This window comes from Marmota flaviventris, chromosome 10 (genome assembly GCF_047511675.1).
Source record: "Marmota flaviventris isolate mMarFla1 chromosome 10, mMarFla1.hap1, whole genome shotgun sequence".
In the NCBI taxonomy this organism is placed as follows: domain Eukaryota; kingdom Metazoa; phylum Chordata; class Mammalia; order Rodentia; family Sciuridae; genus Marmota; species Marmota flaviventris.
In genome coordinates, this window is record NC_092507.1 from 115,311,976 (window position 1) to 115,332,602 (window position 20,627).

Consider the following 20,627-nt stretch of genomic DNA (forward strand, 5'->3'; position numbering starts at 1 on the left):
GCAATGACCAAACAGACTCCATTTTACCCTGAGACTCCATATCATGTAAGAAATGCTTCTCCTGTGGGAAAGCCCCACCTCTGTACGCATTAATAGTTACCTAGCACAACATACTTGGCAACACAAATGAGCGATTCTTATATAATGTGAAATTGTTCTCTTTGGTTTCCATTTTTCTTGGGCAATGTACCTTGTCAGAGACTGATTGTGTAGACATTAGTAACCATTCTCTAACGTGTACTGAACTAGGGTCATTTTGACCCACTTTCCTTCTGCTTGCTTGCTGCTGTGCCAACCTGGAAAATCCCGTGGGAAATACCAAGGTGCCTACTGCATTGTCTTGCTAACTGCCCAATTTAGCTTCTGTACCGGCTTGCTTGCAGCTGTGTCAGACCAGATACGGTTTTTGCCTTTAAATATCCTAAAATGCTCAGGCTGAGGCTGTTCCTTGCAGAGACAGTTATGGGTCCTGTGGGGGCCAGTCTCCAGCCAGCCACGTAAATAAAGACTCTTCAATTTGGATGAACTGGGATTTGATGTATTTTCTGAGCGACCTGCCCCACAACAATACCATTCCTCAGTATTTATCTAAAAGAACTAAAGTCATCATACCATAGTGATATATGCATAGCAATGTTTATAGCAGCACAATTCCAGTAACCAAGTTATGGAAACGGCTCAGGTGCCTGGCACAGACGAATGGATAAAGAAATTGTGGTATTTATATACAATGGAGTTTCATTCAGCCATGGAAAAGAATGAAATCATGTTGTTTGCTGTTTAATGGATGGAATGGGGAAACATCATGTTAAGTGAAATAAGCCAGATTCAGAAAGTCAAGGATTGTATGTTTTCTCTCAGATGTGGAAGCAAGAGATAAAAAGGGAAAAATATGACATTTCATAAAAATAAAATAGAGGAGAAGAAGAGAATGAGGGGAGGGAGGAGGAGAAAGGGAAGGTACTAGGGAATGAAATAAACTAAATTATGTGATTTGCTTATATGAATATATCACAATGAATCACACTTTTTTGTATAATTGTTAGGCAGTGATTATGAAAAGGTCTACTCACAAGGAGATAGGAGACATGCTCCAATCTGTCTTCCCACTTGACTAATGGCAAAGGAATTTAAGCTCCCAGGGTAAGAGTAAATAGAAGGCTCATTGAATGTAACCGGGAGTCTGGGTATAATAGTCCACACCCGGTGTGCCTGTGCAGGCAGAACTTGTGAGTGATTCTGGTTTGTCTTGCAACTCCTGACAGCAACCCTCACCTCTAATCTTATTCCTCGAGGTCCTGTTCTCATCCCCCAGGTTCTCCACCTCAGGAACTTTTGGTTCCACCAGGCACTCAAGGTCATTTTAGATCAGGGCCTAGAGTTCTATGCCTACATTCTGAAAACGGCTTGCGCAACTTTTGCAACAGGGAAGTTGCTGTTTTATGTCTTGGTTTCAATATCACTAAGAAATTTTCCCCGATCCCCCTCTCCCTCTTGAGTCTGCATTAGAGGTTTTTTCTCTTAGCCTCCTGTGTTTCTGCATCAAATCATATTCACACTGCTGTGGTTGGGATGAGCGTTATCCCAGAAATGCATGTATGAAGGGCTTGGTCACCAGCCTGTGGCACTGTTGCAAAGTGGAGGAACCTTTAAGGGCTGGGGCCGTGGAAGTAGAAGGAAGTTGGGTCACTAGGGGGTGTGCCCTTGTAGGTGATATTGCTACCACTGCTTCTTCCTCCCTCTTTTACTCCTAGCCGCCATGAAGCCAACAGGCTCACCCTACCACATGTTCCTGCTATGATATAATTTGCTGCCACAGGCCCAAATCAGTGGACTGAAACCTGCAAAACCGTGAGCCAAAATAAAACTTTCCATCTTATAATGTGATCATCTCAGACATTTTGTTACAGTAATAGAAAGCTAATGTGCATGCCATGCTCTCGTTGCCTGTTTATTTACTTTGGTCTTCCTCTAGATCAGCAATAACCGAGAGAAATTTCTACACAGTTAGAGCTATCCCTTCTCTGTACCGTCCAGTAAAGGAGTAACTAGGAACTTATAGCTGTCAATCACTGGAAATGTGGATTGTAGAAATGAGGAAAATTTTTCATTTTCATTTAATTTTAATGAGTTTGACATTCAAATAGTCACATGAGGTCAGTAGTTACTGTATTGAAAAGCACACGATTCTCACAATTTTTAAGTTCTATGATAGAAGGGACTGTGTCTGTACAGTTTAACATGTTATTCCTCAAGGCCAGGACTATGCCTGGCATTTGATAGACATTCAATATGAAGAAGGGTGGGCATATAATTGGTAGATTGTATGCCTCTTAGAGGTTGATCTTTTCTGTGTTAAGATGAAGGTTCAATGTGAGAGAATTCTGCTTCAGAAGGACTTGGATACCTGTGCTGATGAGTTTAAGAGATTTAAATTATTATTTTGGAGGGTGTGAAAGGTCTTAACTATGAGCTAGCAATAGATGATCGGCTTAAGGTAGCTGAAATTGCTTATTCTGCTTCAAGTATGAACTATACCATAGAGATTTTTTTAAAAAAAAAGTATTTTCATAAATTGTCTGAAAAATCTACAAAATGAGAAAAATGATGATGATCCCTGCTGAGAATAAAACACTACTTCAGAATGGAGTGGATATTTCTATTTCTCCTTTGTTGTAGCGCCTGCAATCCTTGAGTGAGAAAGTTGATTTGCCAAAACAATGCCATATGCATGTTTGACTATGTCACAATGAATCCCATTTTTATGTTAGTTTATAATGCATCAATTAAAAAATAAGTAGAAGGGAAACCAGTAGATGAAAGAGGTTAGGGGGAGGGAGAAGGGTAAAAAAAAAGTGTTGAAACTCAGGAATGAATGGATATAATGGATTATCTCCTTTGATATAAGGAGAGTAACTAAGAACAGAGTAGGGGCGAAGAGCAGGAGAAGAAGATTAACATTAAACAGGGATGAGAGGTGGGAGGGAAAGGGAGAGAGAAGGGAAATTGCATGGAAATGGAAGGAGACCCTCAGGGTTATACAAAATTACATACAAGAGGAAGTGAGGGGAAAGGGAAAAATAATACAAGGGGGAGAAATGAATGACAGTAGAGGGGGTAGAGAGAGAAGAGGGGAGGGAGGGGAGGGGAGGGGGGATAGTAGAGGATAGGAAAGGCAGCAGAATACAACAGACACTAGTATGGCAATATGTAAATCAATGGATGTGTAACTGATGTGATTCTGCAATCTGTATACGGGGTAAAAATGGGAGTTCATAACCCACTTGAATCAAAGTGTGAAATATGATATATCAAGAACTATGTAATGTTTTGAACAACCAACAATAAAAATTAAAAAAAAAATGAATGGAGCACTTATGGGCTCTTATGAGCATATCTCTACAAACCCCACCATTATCTTTAATTATAATGCACTAATAAAAAACATAAGAATAAAAAAAAGAAAGTTGGTTTGCCAATTTAGTAATGTGAGCTAACTTACACTTGTAGTTTATGCCAAACAACAAGCATTATCTAAGTGTTCTATACACATTAACTTATGTGGTTCTTCTCAACAACTTTGTGATTTGGATACTAATATCTCCATCTGAAAGATAAAGAAACTTAAATACAGAAGGAAAGTGCCTTGCCACAGTTACTTAGCTAAGTGGAGAAATGAGGATTTGAACCCAAGCATTCTGGTTCCAAGTTCATGTTTATTTGTATTGTCTCTTGTGTGAACTATTTCTATATGCCCATCAAAACTCTAAACTGGTTTGCTGTGGTTGTCCAGTTGTATGTCTATTTGTGGTGGGTGTTTTCTGAAGATGATGGTTTTGAGATGCAGACCAGGAGGTCAGGTGATTGGAATGAATAAGGAGTGGAATGAAGTAGCTATGGCCCAGTGGAAAAGAATTCTCTGTGGAATTAGAAGCCTTTACTTTCTGACTTAATGAAATTTGAGGAGATATCACTTGCCTAATTTGGTTATTAAAATGACATAAAGTATGTATGCAAAAGGACTTTATAAAATATAAAGGGCTTCATTCTAAGTGAGGGTGGGTGTCTGCCTTACACTGTAGTATATTGGAACAGTGGCCATTAAAGACTGTCACACCTTAGAGGCTTCCCATTGATAGTATAGTGGTTTGCCTGAGATTGAGGAAGAATTTCTGACTTTTCTGTCTCCTGAAGTTTTAGGGATTCATCTTGTAGGATGAAAAGAGAAGCCTAAAGACTTCCTACTTCTCCTATCTCCATCTTCTTTCTGACACTCCAAGATTTTCTGCGCCTCTGAGTTGTTTCAGTCTGAGGGCTGAGGGTTACCCAGATCAGAAGCAGGTGATAGATTTAAGGTTGAAATTTTTCTTTTTTTTTTTGGTCACTGAAGGGCCAAATCAGTCTCTGCCTAGCTTACCTGTCCCAATGCCCTAGAAATGAACATTTCCTCCAAGCCTCAACTACTTCTGCTTGAATGACTACTAACACTGTGCATAGTCCCAGCTCCTCGGTTGGCTTCAGTTCTGACTCTGTGTGGACAAGCCATGGTGTGTCCGAGATCAGTACTCTCTGCTCTTGTTGTGATCATACCATGTGGAAGAGCTAACGGGCCAGAGGATTACAAAATATTTAGAGGCAGTCTTGTAAAGGAATGAATTTAAAATGTGTCCTAAAGCTGGAAAAAGGAGGCTGTGGGAAAATAGCCTCAAAATCCATAGAAACTTTTGAAGTGGAAATAACTAACCATTCACGTATGAAATCTTAGATTATTATTTCCCTGGCAAAAGTGGCATGGCTGGCATTCCTTAAACTTGCCAGTGTGCAAGGTGATATTCACATGTTATCCTGTTTCTCCTCACAGCATTCCTGCAAGGTAGGCAATCTGTCTTTATTTTACAGACAAGAGTCAGAGTGGCCAAGTCATGTGCCCAAGGCCAAGTAGCTAGTGAATGTAAGAACCAAGAATTAAAGATGTATAGAAATTTTAAAGTTCCTGCTCTTGCTACTATACCAAGTTGCCCTCTTGAAGCACACATGAGAAGTCTTGGGCAATCAATTAAGGAGAATCTTTTGAGCGTGTGGTAACAACGTGGATGGATCAGAGTTAGGTAAATGGTTTCTAGCAAAGTTTATGTTGTTTCAGGAACCAATAACCTTCCTTTTGGTAATGGAGCCTTCCTAGAGCCCAGACCTATTCTACTGAAACACTTTACAATTGAAATAAACCAAATTATGTTATTGGGCTTGGAGTAACTGGGAGAGTTTATAAAAATGCACACGTGTGATGTGATGTCTCCTATTTTATTGTGATTTAATACATGAGATGCTGATCCAATTCCATACTCTGTAATTTCTTTTCAGTTTGTTTTCCTCTTCTCGCCATCATAGAACTGACATAAAAATGAACATCTATAGTCACCTGCATGAGCACTGAATGGCGGCCCAGCTGCTTTCTTTTCCCACGTTCTTCCTGGGGAATTCTTGATAGGATGCAATGCACAGTATGCCAATTAAGTCATTAAAACTTCAAATGCTACTGTCCATAGCAGATTTCCTGGCATCCATTATGATATTTTAAGGGTAAGTTTTTCCACTTCCAGGCAAGCTTGGTGCCTTAAAGATCTCAAGTTATACAAGCTTTCTCTATTTATCACAGTAATCGAGGTACCTTTCAAAATAGGCTACGAAGGACAGAGGCAAAAAAAGTAGTGCAGACTATGGTAGTGAGTATCCTAGAGCACCAGCCAGAGAACAAGAGGTATCAGAGGAATGTCACACATAAGCAGAGGCCCTGGAGACTGGGATGGCAGACACTGGAGGAAGGTCCTGAGTGCTCCCACACAGTTTCCGTCTCCTGAGACCTCCATACCACCGAGAAGTCACAGCTTTTCATAAAGTGCCTCAAAACAGAGCTCATGCAACCAAATCAGTAATTGATTGGAGTTGACACTTTTAACAATACTATTCTCTACTTGGGCTCTATTTTTTTCCTGACTTGGGGAACCAACTGAATTATTTTATAAATCTGTTAGGATACAGAGAAAAAAAGAGGGGGTGGATTTAAAAGTTTTCTTCCTTTTTATTTAGGTTGACTAAATAAATTATGGAAGCTGATAGAACATGCATTATAAAAATAACCACTCTTCCCATAATTATATGTATATATCTTTTATATATATATAGTGCTTTATTATATATTCATATATTTATTTAAATATTTATTTTTTAGTTGTAGTTGGACACAATACCTTTATTTTTATTTATTTTTATGTGGTGCTGAGGATCGAACCCAGGGCCTCAAAAGTGCCAGGTGAGTGCTCTACAGCTGAGACACAACCCCAGCCCATATATATTTATTTTTTATTGGTACAATATAATTTACATGATGGTGGTATTCATTATGATGTGTTTGTACATGCACATAACATAATTTTATCAGTCTTATTCCTGAGAAACTTTCTCTTTTCTGCTCCCTCCCCTGATCCATTTGCTTTATTAATTTCCTTTCTATTATTATCATCATCATTTTTGTTATTATTTAAATTAGTGCACTATAATGATTTATATAAACAGAAATCATTGTAGTATATTTGTACATGGACATAGCATAATTTGATAGCTTTCATTCCCTGGCACTTCTCCACAATTATATTAACTCAAACAGCAGTAAAAATCATCTGAAAAGATTTTTACACTTTGGATGGTGGGATGATTAGTGTTGTTGTCTTTTTTTTTTTACTTTGACTACATTTTCTGATTTTTTTCACTAATGATTTCCATTGCTTTTATAACAACAATGACAAAAATAAATGACATTAATAAAAGAAATACCAGAATAATTTTTGAGACTTCATTTTTTTACCTTTTATGCTAGCATAAGTAACCCAGAACAAGAATAACTCACTGCAGGGCTGGAGCTATAACTCAGTGGCAGAGTATTTGCCTAGCACACCTAAGGCACTGGGTTGGATCCTTAGCACTGGATTAAAAATAAATAAAATAAAAGCATACTGTCCATATACTACTACAAAATTTGTTTTAAAAAGAATAACTAGCTTCAAATATATTAAGAGATGCAGAGAATAATGTAAAAATATTCCTCAGTCTTGGAAAATCGATTTTAAAACTGGAAACCTTCAAGACAGTGGCAAAAGTGCTGAACGGTGTGCCAAATTACCAATATTTAAAAAAATCCTCCTTCACAGAGAACATTTGACTTCCTAAATTTGTTGAAAACCACACGGCTACACAAAATAATACCACCGATGAGTACCTTTGTAAGATGTGGAGCTGTGGCAGCCTGTCAAGCAGATATGTACTGCCCACCTATTTTATGAAATAGAATCGTGCCAGTACTTTAGAAGCTTGGAGAGCCCGCCCACCTCATTTTCTTTCCACCCCGCTCAAGGGCCTACTCAATTTTCTGGGCTATCACTCTGCTATTAAGTTTTGTGTCAATAAACCACATGTTATTTAATTTCTTACACATTTTATACTTTAGAGAATTGAATCAGATCCTGTATGTTCTTCTGTAAGTGGCTGAGATTCATGGGTATTTTTATGTCTAGTTCATTTTTCGCAGTTGTATTACATACCGCTACATGAACAAACCATTAATTATTTGCCCATTTTACAGTTTGTCTCTCTTGGCTTTAACAATCAATGCTGTTAAAAATTTCCCCAGGGGATTCCCAGCTCTGGGGTCCCTTCTTCTCTTCAGAGAAGTCTATCTGTATCTCTGTCTCTTTTACAATAAACCTACTTCCTGCTTGCTTAAAAAAAAAAAAAAAGAAAAATTTTCCCCAGGAATGAAAGTGCTATGTATCTTCAAAATCAACAGAGAATGCCACATTTTTATTTCAAACCAGTTGCATCTCTCTGTACTACTAGCAGTGAGTAAGATTTAGTGGAACTTGTAGTAAATAGTAATCCAATTTCCTCACAGAATTCAGTGTGTTCTACATCACTCCATCACCCTTAGGAAATTCAGATGCCATTTAACATGATATAAAGGGGAGGAGGAATTAAGGGAGCATGCTAGACCTAGTAAAATTGTATATACCATTACTAATATTTTCTTCCTCTAGTAGGTATCATGAAATTTTGTGTGCATCTCCGTGTGTTAATCTCCCTTTACTATTTATTCATGCAGAAGCTAATTGGCATGTGGTTAAGATTTCAGGCTCTTGAGTCAAATTATCAGAGTTCAGTTCCCCACTCCTGTTTTTATATCTTAGTAACCTATTCCCTTTGCACCTGGGTTTCTCTGTCTGAACATGGGTACACAATTTTTATAGGATTTCTGTTGGGTCTGGAGAACACTGGGGATTTGGGGATTTGTCTTCTTACCCGCAGGTTCCTGACACAGGGCTGCCTGTGTGTCTCTAACCTCTTCACTCACTATGTTCTCTCCTTTCCAAAGATATTCACTCCAGCCTGCTTCAGTCTGATGATGTGAGGCTGGGCAGAGGTGGGGAGACAGTCTCTATTCTGTGTAATTGTGGCTGAGTTGTGGGGGTTGAGTGCCTCAATTACTATCTGCTATTGGAAACTCTTGATGCTCTATAGTCATGAAGTTTAGGTCATCTTGTACATAGTATGTGGTCACTTAACTGTTTTCAGATAATGCAATAATTTTTTGTGACATTTTTGATGGTTGGTCTCATAGTTTTGCATGCTCAAATAATATCTGTATATTTTACCATTAAAATTGTGTTAGTAAATCTAATCATTTTTTTAAACATTTTTTTTTGAGAGAGAGAGAATTTTAATATTTATTTTTTTAGTTTTCGGCGGACACAACATCTTTGTTTGTATGTGGTGCTGAGGATCTAACCTGGGCTGCACGCATGCCAGGCGAGCGCGCTACCGCTTGAACCACATCCCCAGCCCTAATCATATGTTTTAATCTGATGTTTAAATAGTCATATCTCTGTTTCTTCCCCCTTTTTATATGCTCTTTTTAGATGTACATGACTGTAGAGTGTATTTTGACATATTATACATACATGGAGTATAACTTCACATTCTTGTGGTTGTACAAGATGTGGAGTTACACTAGCTGTGTTTTGTCAATATTGTGTCTGATTCATTCTACTGTCTTTCTTATTCCCATTCCCTCTCCCTTCCCTTCATTCCCTTCATTGTCTAATCCAATGAACTTCTACATTCCATCCCCCCTTATTGTGGTTTATCATCTGCATATCAGAGAGAGCATTTGGCCTTTGGATTTTAGGGATTGGCTTATTTCACTTAGCATGTTAACCTCTAGTTCCATCCAATTACCAGCAAATTCCATAATTTCATTTTTCTTTATGGTTGAGTAATCATATATCTCTATTTTATGGCAAATACAAAAAAGTAGAATTTCTAGATTATAATAATTCACTTTCTTTTTCCAATAATTTTTAATTCATTGTAAGATTATTGATCTAGCAGGGCATGGTGGTGCACGCCGGTAATTCCACCTACTTGGGTGGCTAAGGCAGGAGTATTGCAAGTTTATTTAAGCTGGACAATTTAGCGATACCTGGTCTCAAAATTTTTTTAAAAAGCAGGAAGATGGGATGGAGCTCAGTGGTAGAACACCCCCAGGTTCAATTCCCAGTACCCCACACCAAAAACACTGACTAATCTAAGCATTTATTCTAATCATTTCCTTTCTTAATTAGAATACTAGAAATATGGCTGTCTGAGGGGATGTGTGTCCTTATATCAGCATTGTGTATTGGCTTCCTGTGGCCCTGATACATCACATAAGCCCAGGGGTGACATTCATCCTCTATTCTATGGGCCCTTGAAGCCTGCTTCATGCCAGAACATTTTTCTACATGATATCAGTTTCAATGTCCATGTCCTAAAGTGAGCCTTTTCAATGGAGAGGGGACAAAGGGACCTCCTTTGCTTTGACAATTACCGTCATTTTGATGAACACATGTGCAGGTACCCATGTGCAGGTACACACGTACTCCCTCTTCTTTCTCCATTCCTCTCACCATTTTAGCACTTCCTTTACACTTCACCCACCTGAGTTCCTCTCCCAATAAAAGGGCAGCCAGAGAGGCAGACCCTGAGCTGATTGCCTTGGTCCATTGTAGTTGAGATGTCTCTCAATACAGAGATGACGAGTGCCTTTGTAATGATTGTAGTATAGAAGTATATAATTTTATTCATCATCATTAGTTACATGCTTTCTGTCCTTAAGAATTATAGGACAGGGTCTGTTCAGGTCTTTTGCCCACTCCTTGATTGGGTTCTTTGGTTCTTTGGTGTAAAGCTTTTTGAGTTCTTTGTATATCCTGGAAATTAACACCTTCTCTTGAGGAGCCGATGGTAAAGATTTTCTCCCATTCTGTAGGCTCTCTCTTCGTACTCTTGATTGTTTCTTTTTCTGTGAAGAAGCTTTTTAGTTTGATGCCATCACGTTTATTGATTTTTTTTTTTTGTTTTATTTCTTGTGCTTTAGGAGTCTTATTCAGGAAGTCAGTTCTTTGTCAATATGTTGAAGTGCTGTACCTACCTTTTCTTGTCGGTTTCCTAAATCTTTAATCCACTTAGAGTTGATTTTTGTGCAGGGTGAGAGAGGGGTTAACTTTCATTCAACTACATATGGACTTTGTTGAAGAAGCTATCTTTTCTCCAGTGTGTGTTTTCAGTGCCTTTGTCTAGTGTGAGATAACTGTGTTCATATGAGTTTGTCTCTGTGTCTTCTATTCTGTTCCATTTGTCTTCTTGCCTGTTTTGGTGGCAGTACCACACTGTTTTGTTACTATAACTCTGTAGTATAACTTAACATCTGCTATTGTGATGCCTTCTGTTTCCTGTTTCTTGCTAAGGACTGTTTTAGGTATTTGGGGCCTCTTATTTTTCCAAATTAATTCCATGACTGTTTTTTCTATTTCTGTGAAGTACATCATGGGAAGTTTGATGGGAACTGCGTTGAATCTGAAATTGTTTTTGGTAGTATGTCAATTTTGAAAATATTACTTCTGCCTATCTAAGAACATGGGAGGTCTTTCCATATTCTAAGGTCTTTTTCAATTTCTTTCCTTCGTGTTCTGTGGTTTTCACTGTAGAGATCCTTTGCCTCTGATGTTAAATTGATTCCTAAGAAATAGGAATGATCAACAAATATATGAAAAAATGTGCAACATCTCTAGCAATTAGGGTAATGCAAATTGAAACTGCACCGAGATTCCATCTTACTTGAGTCAGAATGGAAATTATTAAGAATATAAATAACAAAAAATCTTGGTGAGGATGTGAGGAATAGGGAATGTTCATACATTGTTGGCGGGACTACAAATTGGTGCAACCCCTCTGGAAAGCAGTATGGAGATTCCTCAGAAAACTTGGAATGGAACCACCATTTGACCCAGCTATCTCACTCCTTGGTATATAACCCCCAAATTTAAAAGCACCATGCTACAGTACCTCACTCTTTTGTTACTGTAACTCTGTAGCATAGAGATATACACTTAACACAGCGCATCAGTGTTTATAGCAGCAAAATTCACAATAGCTAAGCTATGGAACCAACCTAGGTGCCCATCAACAGATGAATGGATAAAGAAATTTTTATATGTATATACAATATAATATTACTCAGCCACAAAGAAGAATGACTATATAACATTTGCTAGTAAATGAACGGATTTGGAAACATGAGATAAACCAATCCTAAAAAACAAAAGTTAGAATATCTTGGCTGATATGTGAAATCTAAACCACAATAAAGGAGAGTGTAAGAGGAAGAAGAGAAGTTCATTAGATTAAATAAAGGGGAACAAAAGGAAGGGAGAGGGGATAGGAATAGGAAAGACAGTAGAATAAATCTAACATAATTTTCATAAGTGAATCCCCACGGTAACCATCCACAAAAATGGGGTCCTAATTAGAATGATATATATTTCATGCTTGGGTAATTTTATCATATTGTGTAATTTTATCATATAACTTAGAAGAGCCCATTAATATAAACAAACAGAAAGGCAGAGCCCACCACAGCATCCCGTGACAAAGGGCCCTTGTGCACTGACCACTCAGTTTTCAGTGGTCCTAAAGCCACACATACTATGAAGGTATTAACAGACTGAAGGAAAGCCTTTTGTCCTCTGTCCCTGTGACATCAAGAACAGCTGAATATAGAGAATCTGACCTTTATCTCACCAGTCTGTTTTCTGTTTATTTAATTAACCTTGTTAAGTAATTTTTTCTTTTAAAACTCTACTGGTGTATATTAATCATGTAGAATAATGGGTTTCACTGTGGCATATTTGTACCTGCACATAACATAATTTCATCAATCTCACTACCCAGTACCTCCCTTTAATTAACTTTTAAAGTTACTTTTATTATGCTTACATCCATACAAACCAAGTTTTGTGAATCTCATGTGGAGACTGAGCTTTCTCGTTTAAGGATTCTGACTTATAGCCTGTACCTTTGTTCCAATGTTTCCATTCCAAGAAGAGACTGAAAGGGAAGGAAGGTCAATAGGAATTTACTTGGGAAAAGGGATCCCAGAGGAAGTATTGGTGCTGAAGGCAAGGAAGTGGTTTTAGTCAGTCTCTGAGACTGAGGTACTTCATGCTCATGTGGTGAAACAGAGTGAGTTTTCTCAGTGAAAGTTTTGAGCATCGCTTTAAGAGAGGCTCACTGCAAAGAGAAACCAAAAAGTTATGTCCTAATGGTTTCCTAGAGTTGAATCTTGACTTTCATAACGTTTGATGCTGGCTCTCACAGACAGATCTGTCTCTAGTCACCATAACTAGGTGAGCAGTTCAAGATAAAGCAAAACACAAAAGTAACCTTCAAATGTGACATTGTAGCAAAGATAGCAAAAGTTTTCACTAGGAAGATTCCAAGTGAAGTTTGGACTCTGTCTGAAGTGATCATACAGAGGAACTGATCAAGCCTCTATACTTAGAGATTAAAAACAAACTTGAAACTGAAGGGCAAGGCATTTAAGTAACACGATGACAATCAGCAATGACAAAATTATGAAATTGTGAAGAAAATATAAACTCCTGGTGGCATATGAGAAGGACTGATTCATAGATTTATTAATCATATATTTTTACCTTCTGGTGTGTGTCTGAACTTTATATTCGTGTACCTTCTGGTGTATATCTTTTTTTTAATTCCAAAAAATTTGTTATATATGACAGCAGAATGCATCACAATTCATATACACATATAAAGCACATTTTTTTTCGTATCTCTGGTTGTATACAAAATGTATTCACACCATTTGTGTCTTCATACATGTACTTAGGGTGATGATGTCCACCTCATTCCACCATTTTTTTTACCCCTTTCTCCTTCCCTTCTCATTCCTCTCCTCTGCCCTATCTAGAATTCCTCTAATCTTCCCATGCTCCGCCTCCCAACACCACTATGAATCAGCCTCTTAATATCAGAGAAAACATTTGGCATTTGTTTTTTTCTGATTGGCTAACTTCACTTAGCATCATATTCTCCAACTCCATCCATTTACCTGCAAATGCCATGATTTTATTCTCTTTTATTGCTGAGTAATATTCCATTGTGTATATATACCACATTTTCTTTACCCACTCATCTACTGAAAAGCATCTAGGTTGGTTCCACAGTTTAGCTACTGTGAATTTTGATGCAATAAACATTGATGTGGCTGTGTCCCTGTAGTATGCTATTTTTAAGTCCTTTGGGTATTTCCTGAAATCAATTGAAGAATATTGGTATTAGTTCTTCTTTAAAGGTCTTGTAGAACTTGTATCCATCTGGTCCTGGGCTTTTCTTGGTTGGTAGGCTTCTGATGGTGTCTTCTATTTTATCTCTTGAAATTGATCTGTTTAAATTGTGTATATCATCCTGATTCTATTCAGGCAAATCATATGACTCTAGAAATTTGTCATTGCCTTTGATATTTTCTATTTTATTGGGGCACAAGTTTTCAAAATAATTTCTAGTTATCTTCTGTATTTCTGTAGTATCTGTTGTGATATTTCCTTTTTCATCACATATGTTACCAATTTGAGTTTTTTCTCTCCTTTTCTTCAATAGCATGGCTAAGGGTCTGTCAATTTTTCAGAGAACCAAGGTTTTGTTTTGTCAATTTTTTCACTTGTTTCTTTTGTTTCAATTTTATTAATTTCAGCTCTGATTTTAATTATTTCCTGTCTTCTGCTGCTTTGGGTGTTGATTTGTTCTTCTTTTACTAGGGCTTTGAGATGTAATGTTAAGTCATTTATTTGTTGACTTTTTCTTCTTTTAAGGAATGAATTTCATGCAATGAACTTTCTTCTTAGTACTGCCTTCCTAGTGTTGCAGAGATTTTGGTACATTGTATCTGTTCTCATTCATCTCTAAGGATATTTTAATCTCCTCCTTGAAGTCTTTTGAAATCCATTGTTCATTCAGTAGCATATTATTTAGTCTCCAGGGCTTGGAGTATCTTTTATTTTTTATTTTATCTTTGATTTCTAATTTCATTCCATTATGATCTGATAGAATGCAAGGTAATATCTCTATTTTTTTTTATATTTGCTGAGAGTTTCTTTGCTGCATAGTATATTGTCTATTTTAGAGAAGGATCCATGTGCTGCTGAGAAGAAAGTGTATTTGTTCATTGAAGGATAAATTATTCTATATATGTCAGTTAAGTCTAAGTTATTGATTGTATTATTGAGTTCTTGATTGTATAATTGAGTTCTATAGTTTCTTTGTTCAGCTTTTGTTTGGAAGATCTCTCCAGTGGTGAAAGAGGTGTATTAAAGTCACCCAGAATTATTGTGTTGTGGTCTATTTGACTCTTGAACTTGAGAAAAGTTTGTTTGATGAATGTAGACAGTCTATTGTTTGGGGCATATAAATTTATTATTGTTATGTCTTGTTGATGAATGGTTCCCTTAAGCAGTATGAAATATCCTTCTTTATCCCTTTTGATTAACTTTGGCTTGAAGTCTACTTTACTTGATATGAGGATAAAAACCCCTGCTTGCTTCCACATCCATGTGAGTGCTATGATTTTTCCCAACCTTTCACCTTCAGTCTGTGGATGTCTTTTCCTATGAGTCTTTTTGAGGAAGCATATTGTTGGATCTTCTTCTTCTTCTTTTTTAATCCAATCTGCCAGTCTAAGTCTTTTGATTGGTGAGTTTAGGCTATTAACATTCAGGGTTATCAATGAGACATACTTTGTATTCCCAGCCATTTTGTTTATTTTTGGTATTTAACTTGACTTGATTTCTCCTTTGATTAGTTTTCCCTTTAGTGAAATACCTCCCTTTGCTGATTTTCATTGTTGTTTTTCAATTTCTCTTCATGGAATATTTTGCTGAGGATGTTCTGTAGTGCAGGCTTTCAAGTTGTAAATTCTTTTAACTTTTGTTTATCATGGAAGGTTTTTATTTCATCATCAAATCTAAAGCTTAATTTTGCTGGATATATGGTTGGCATCCATTTTCTTTCAGAGCTTGGTATATATTGTTCCAGGATCTTCTAGTTTTAAGGGTCTGGATTGAAAAATCTACATAATCTAATTAGTTTTCTCCTTTATGTAATCTGATTCCTTTCTCTCGTGGCTATCAATATTCTCTCCTTATTCTTTATGATGGGCATTTTCATTATAATGTGCCTTGGTGTGGATCTGTTGTGATTTTGTACATTTGGCATCCTGTAAGTATCTTGAATTTGGTTTTTCAATTTGTTCTTCATGTTTGGAAAATTTCTGATATTATTTCATTGAATAGACTGTTCATTCCTTTGGTTTGGAACTCTATGCCTTACTCTGTCCCAAAATAACCCTTAAATTTGGTCTTTTATGCTATAATATATTTTTTGAATGTTCAGCTCATGGTTTCTTACCATTTTCACTGTGTGGTCTACATCTTTTTCAAGATTATATATTTTATCTTCATTGTCTGAGGTCCTGTCTTCCAATGGTCTAATCTGTTGGTGATGCTTTCAATTGAACTTTAAATTTGGTTTATTGTTTCTTTCATTTCAAGGATTTCTGTTTTTTTATTTTTTTAAAGAACCTCCATCTCCGTATTGAAGTAATCTTTTGCTTCCTGTATTTGTTTATGTAGCTCTTTGTCAAAATGGTCTTTTGCTGCCTGTATTTGCTCCTTTAATTCACAGAACATTTTAATTATGGACATCCTGAACTCCTTCTCTGTCATTTCTTCTGCTGTGCTGGCCATGGATTCTAATAATGTGGTATCTTGATTTGTTTGGGGCACTTTCTTCCCTTGTCTTTTCATGTTGCTTGTGTGTCTTCTCTTCTAGCTCTGGGGATCCAAGGCATTACCTTTTGTTTTAGCCCCTGTAGAGTTCCAATACCTTTGAGGTGAAGGAGAATGTTAGCAGATCCCAGTATAAACAATATACACCCTAAAAACCAATGTTTGTTATTAAGACTTTTCCAGTTTGATCACAATGTACAGAAATGGTGAACTGAATTATTATCTACAATATACTCAGTAGGTTTGTAAAAGAGTTTACAGTTTCTGATGGTGGACAAAGAACCAGGCATCAGGAGTAGGATGATACGGTGATGAGGTAGGAGGTGAGGATATGGTGTTAGTATATCTTAGGAAATGTGAAAGAGAAATCTAAAGAGGAAGATTAGCAGGAGAAGAGGAGGAAGTAATTTGGGGTAGACAAGTAAGTGGGAAGACAGTAGAGTACATAAAACAAACACACATATATATTAAGAAAAGTAAAAAAGGTTAAAATAGTAGAAATTGGTGGAAAAAAAGAGAAAAGGAAAACAAATAAACAACCAAAAGAATATATAACACAACCATAATATACTATTCAGACATCCCAGTCCTCAAAATCCTAATTCATGCAAAGTACTTAGTTTCATGTACATTGGGGATATGAGGGTGAGAGGATAGAAAGGGAGAAAAAAAAATGAAACCTTGAAGGAAGAAACAGGGATAGTTTCAGTTGGAGATCAGTATCTTTCCTGCTTCCCTTCTCATCCACTAGGTGGGGTTGTCTGTTGTTAGGTGGTATCTCCACCTTCAGGATGGTGAAGGTAACCAGGGTGTCACTGTGCTGGGTTAGTGTCTACTGGGGAGAGGGGGGAGTTAGAAACTGGGTACCTGGCCAGCCAGAGTCCCAAATTTTGAGTTGTCCCCATTGAAGTTGGTGATAAAGGTGGCCCAAGATGGAAGTTCTTGCTTTCAGTGATGGGGTGTTGGTTTGGGTAATTGGGAGCCAGGCGATAGCATTGGATGATGAATTCAGAGTCGAGCTCTGTGTCTTCAGTATATGGCTTTCAGATGACTTCAGAGCCTGTGTGAAGGCCACTGCGTATAGGGAACTGTTTCCCTTCTTGCAGAGTCCCAAGGTGGCAGCGATCGGGGGAGCCCCATGTTGGTGGATTGGGATCCACATGGGAGTGGCAGCCAGAGTTTTTGTATGTGGGAAGCTACCCGGTGTCCTGCATTGGAGCAGTGTCTCTGATTTCTGCTAGAGTGGGTGGCCGAAAGTTCTGCATGGGTGCTGATGGTCCCACTGGGGTACCTGGTAGTCCTGTGTGGGCGAGTAGTTGGGAGACCTACTCTTGACTCTGGAGTCTGGAGCGTGATTCCTGCATGGAAGCAGGAATGTCGCTTGCAGAGAAGCAGTATTCTCACTACTTGAGTCCCAGGCATAGAGCTACACAGAATGCTGCCTCCCTCTGGCCCGCCATCTTGGATCTCCTTCTGGTGTATATCTTTATACTGCATTTTTGCACTTTAGTTAAATGACAGTATTTATGAATATGGTTGAATATTATCTTAGGTGGAGTTCCCAAGAAACAGAACTGAGATTTGCCTGCAGGTTTCTTGGAGGGTGCACTCAGGAACCGTCCAATAGAGAGAGGGGAAACTGGGCTGGGCAGAAGGAGAAGTTAAACTACATTGCACTTATAATGGGGGATATAGCCAATCCCCCAGGTACTAGAGAGCTTGGATGCCTCCAATTCTCCCTTATTAAGGCAAGAAGGCTGTGACCTTGAATGTCACCAAAGGGCAATCCTTGAATTCAGGCTGCCTCCAGGGAGGGGTGTAACAATATGCCAGGAGCTTCTTCAGCATAGGGCATCTCTGGGAGACAAACTCTGCTCTCTTGGCTGCCTGTACTCCTGCACACTGGAGGAAGCCATGCTTTGGTTGTGAGCTCAGGGATCTGGATGGTGACAGTCCAGCTACTGTAAGTAAATAGTTTAGTGTAAGTAAAAGCCAATGGAGTTGGTAGGGCACAGATGAAAGACCAGTGAGTTATGGAAAACCTAGAAGGATAAATTCATCATAGGAAATCATAGGTATATATATATATTTTTTTTTATTTTCATGCTTCGGGGGCTCAGGGATCATGTCCTTGAGTGGCCTGGTATATTTTTGTTTGGACTGGTATATAATTTAAAGAACTAAGCAGAGTGATCTTGTGTTTTATTTTCATTCTGCTAGCCTGAGAATAAATTGATGAAATTTGGAGAAGTACTTGTAAAGGAAGAATCCAATAGTGAGGCCCAGCAGGGAAGACTGGATGTGGTGGGGTTGTACAAACCATCCAACAGAGGGGCCTCTTTGAGCAAGGCCTATAATGTGTATCCATCCATCTCTTGTGCCTCTATGGGCTGATCCACTGAGTTTTCATCCTTTTGGTTACAGAGTTGTGCTTTTTCATTTGGCCACTAGGGGGCAATGTTTAAGAGTGTGCTCTGACTTCAGAAGGCTAAGGTGCAAACACTATTTCTTCCACTTGTTAGTTGTATGATCTTGGGCCTTTCACATAACATAGGTAAGCCTCTATTTGATTGTCTATATAATGAAGATAGTAACTGTGCTTACTATGGAAGTTTGCTAGGAATATTAAATTGAAATAATGCTTCTTTAACCCCTAAGTCAGTGGCTCAAAGGAAGGAAGATGCATGTAGTCAGGTGCATGATGGACTAAGATGAAATGTGAGACTAGAGATGTATGTACCAAATGTATGAAAGTTGTTTTAAGCCATCAATATTTAGGGAAAAAAGCTGTCATTTATAGTTGGAAACCACAGTTTCATTGATATTGAACCCTGGAACAGGAGCATCTTTCACCATTGTGGAAGTGCATAATTTGATATTTAATTGGGAAAACTGAAGCTATAGGTCATGACCTTGATGTCGTGAACCAACAAATGTCAAGCCCAACTGACTGATGAGGCTTCTAGTATCTGGAACTCCTTCATCCTATGGCTCTGAGGCATGCTTATTGATAAAGCATCAGGGTTAGTATTCAGGAAGATGATGGATCCAGGTGTCAGCGACACAGCTTTTATGTTTCACATATGAACACACCTTCCATTCGCCAGAGCCAGCTTATCACCCCTGGACCTCACTTAACCTGAGAACATCAGAATAATCCTGTGCCTCTTTATTCTTCTTCTCCCTCTTTCTGCTCATCTGATTTCCAAGTTGGGATGGCTATCCTGACTTATCACCAGTTGCTTTAATTCTTTTCATCATTTTATAATTTCCTCTTATCTACTTTGGTAAATAAGAAAAAAAAAGAGAGGTAAGAGTAAACTAGAAATTTTCTAATTATACAGAAAACATTTGGGGTCAAAAGACCTCTTTGACACTCCCTGCAAAAAACCTACCCCACTGTGCTACTTCTCACCATTAAATTAAAAATTAGACTTGCCAGAATGGAAGAAAAGCCTAGAGTTGCCTTTTATTAACATGCAAATAGCATGATAGATTATTATCATTAAAAGTTCATTAATAAATGATTAATATAAATGTTGAGATATAAATTAAAAAAGAAAACCTGTTCTTGTCATCAGATACCCTTTTGCAGGTCAACATAAGGAGGGTTCCTTCAGCCAGGCTTCCCATTGATATTTGAAGGTTAACTGAGTCTTGGGTGTGATGGATCATTTTAATTTTACTATAAACTCGCCTGCCTGCCATCATCTCTGCCATCACCCCTGAATCAGGCTTGTCACTTGTATTATCAATATGAGTGACATTGAGCAGACATGGTCAAGCAAGAGGGAAGAATTGCAGGCTATGAAGCCAGGTCATTTTTAGAGCTGTGGTTCTATTAACAGTACAAGGGAAGTCTAGTTGAGAAGGTGCTTCGAATCCTCTGACAATCGGTGATTTAGGATGTGTTGACTGAACTCTTCATTATACATCTGGATAGAAATGCAGAGCACGTAGTTTTGAATGCACATCTTGAGTTTTAGGGTTTGGGTTGAGATTGAGTCTTGGTGATTTGAGTTTGGAACACATATTTAACAAACATGCATTTAGGTCTTATATATTTCAGTTTCTGATGATTATTTTCTTTCATTCATAAACATGAGACAGTTTCTGCCCCTGTGATGTTTGCATTTAAAAAAAGGGGGGGGGCAGAGATGACACTAAACCATGTCGTGAAGCGACATGATAATGATGATAGTAATAATAATGGGCCATTGGTGCTGAGTGCTTTCCATCTTTCAATTACTTTGTTTAGTGTTTTAAGTGCAAAAAACCTTTTCGTTTTCATAACACCCCCATGGATTAGGTGCTATCAGGGTCTATTAGGAACTCTCAAGGAATAGATACTTCAGCAGATTAAGGGACTTGCATAAAGCCACACAAATCGACGGAGCA

The 20,627-nt window shown here is 37.9% G+C and overlaps 1 protein-coding gene across 4 annotated transcripts in view; it reads left to right on the forward strand.

Annotated features, from left to right (window-relative positions):
* Positions 1 to 20,627, forward strand: part of Aim2 (absent in melanoma 2) — a 74,742-nt gene that overhangs the window by 10,465 nt on the left and 43,650 nt on the right. Inside the window, exons 1-2 of one of the 4 annotated variants that reach the window (XM_027950756.2) lie at positions 1,755 to 1,851; positions 5,362 to 5,580. The exons of 2 other annotated variants lie outside the window; for them this stretch is intronic. The gene's annotated coding sequence lies outside the window, so the exon portion shown is untranslated. Of the gene's footprint in view, positions 1 to 1,754; positions 1,852 to 5,361; positions 5,581 to 20,627 lie in introns of those variants that run through there. One more of the 4 variants, XM_027950755.2, reaches the window with a different exon arrangement.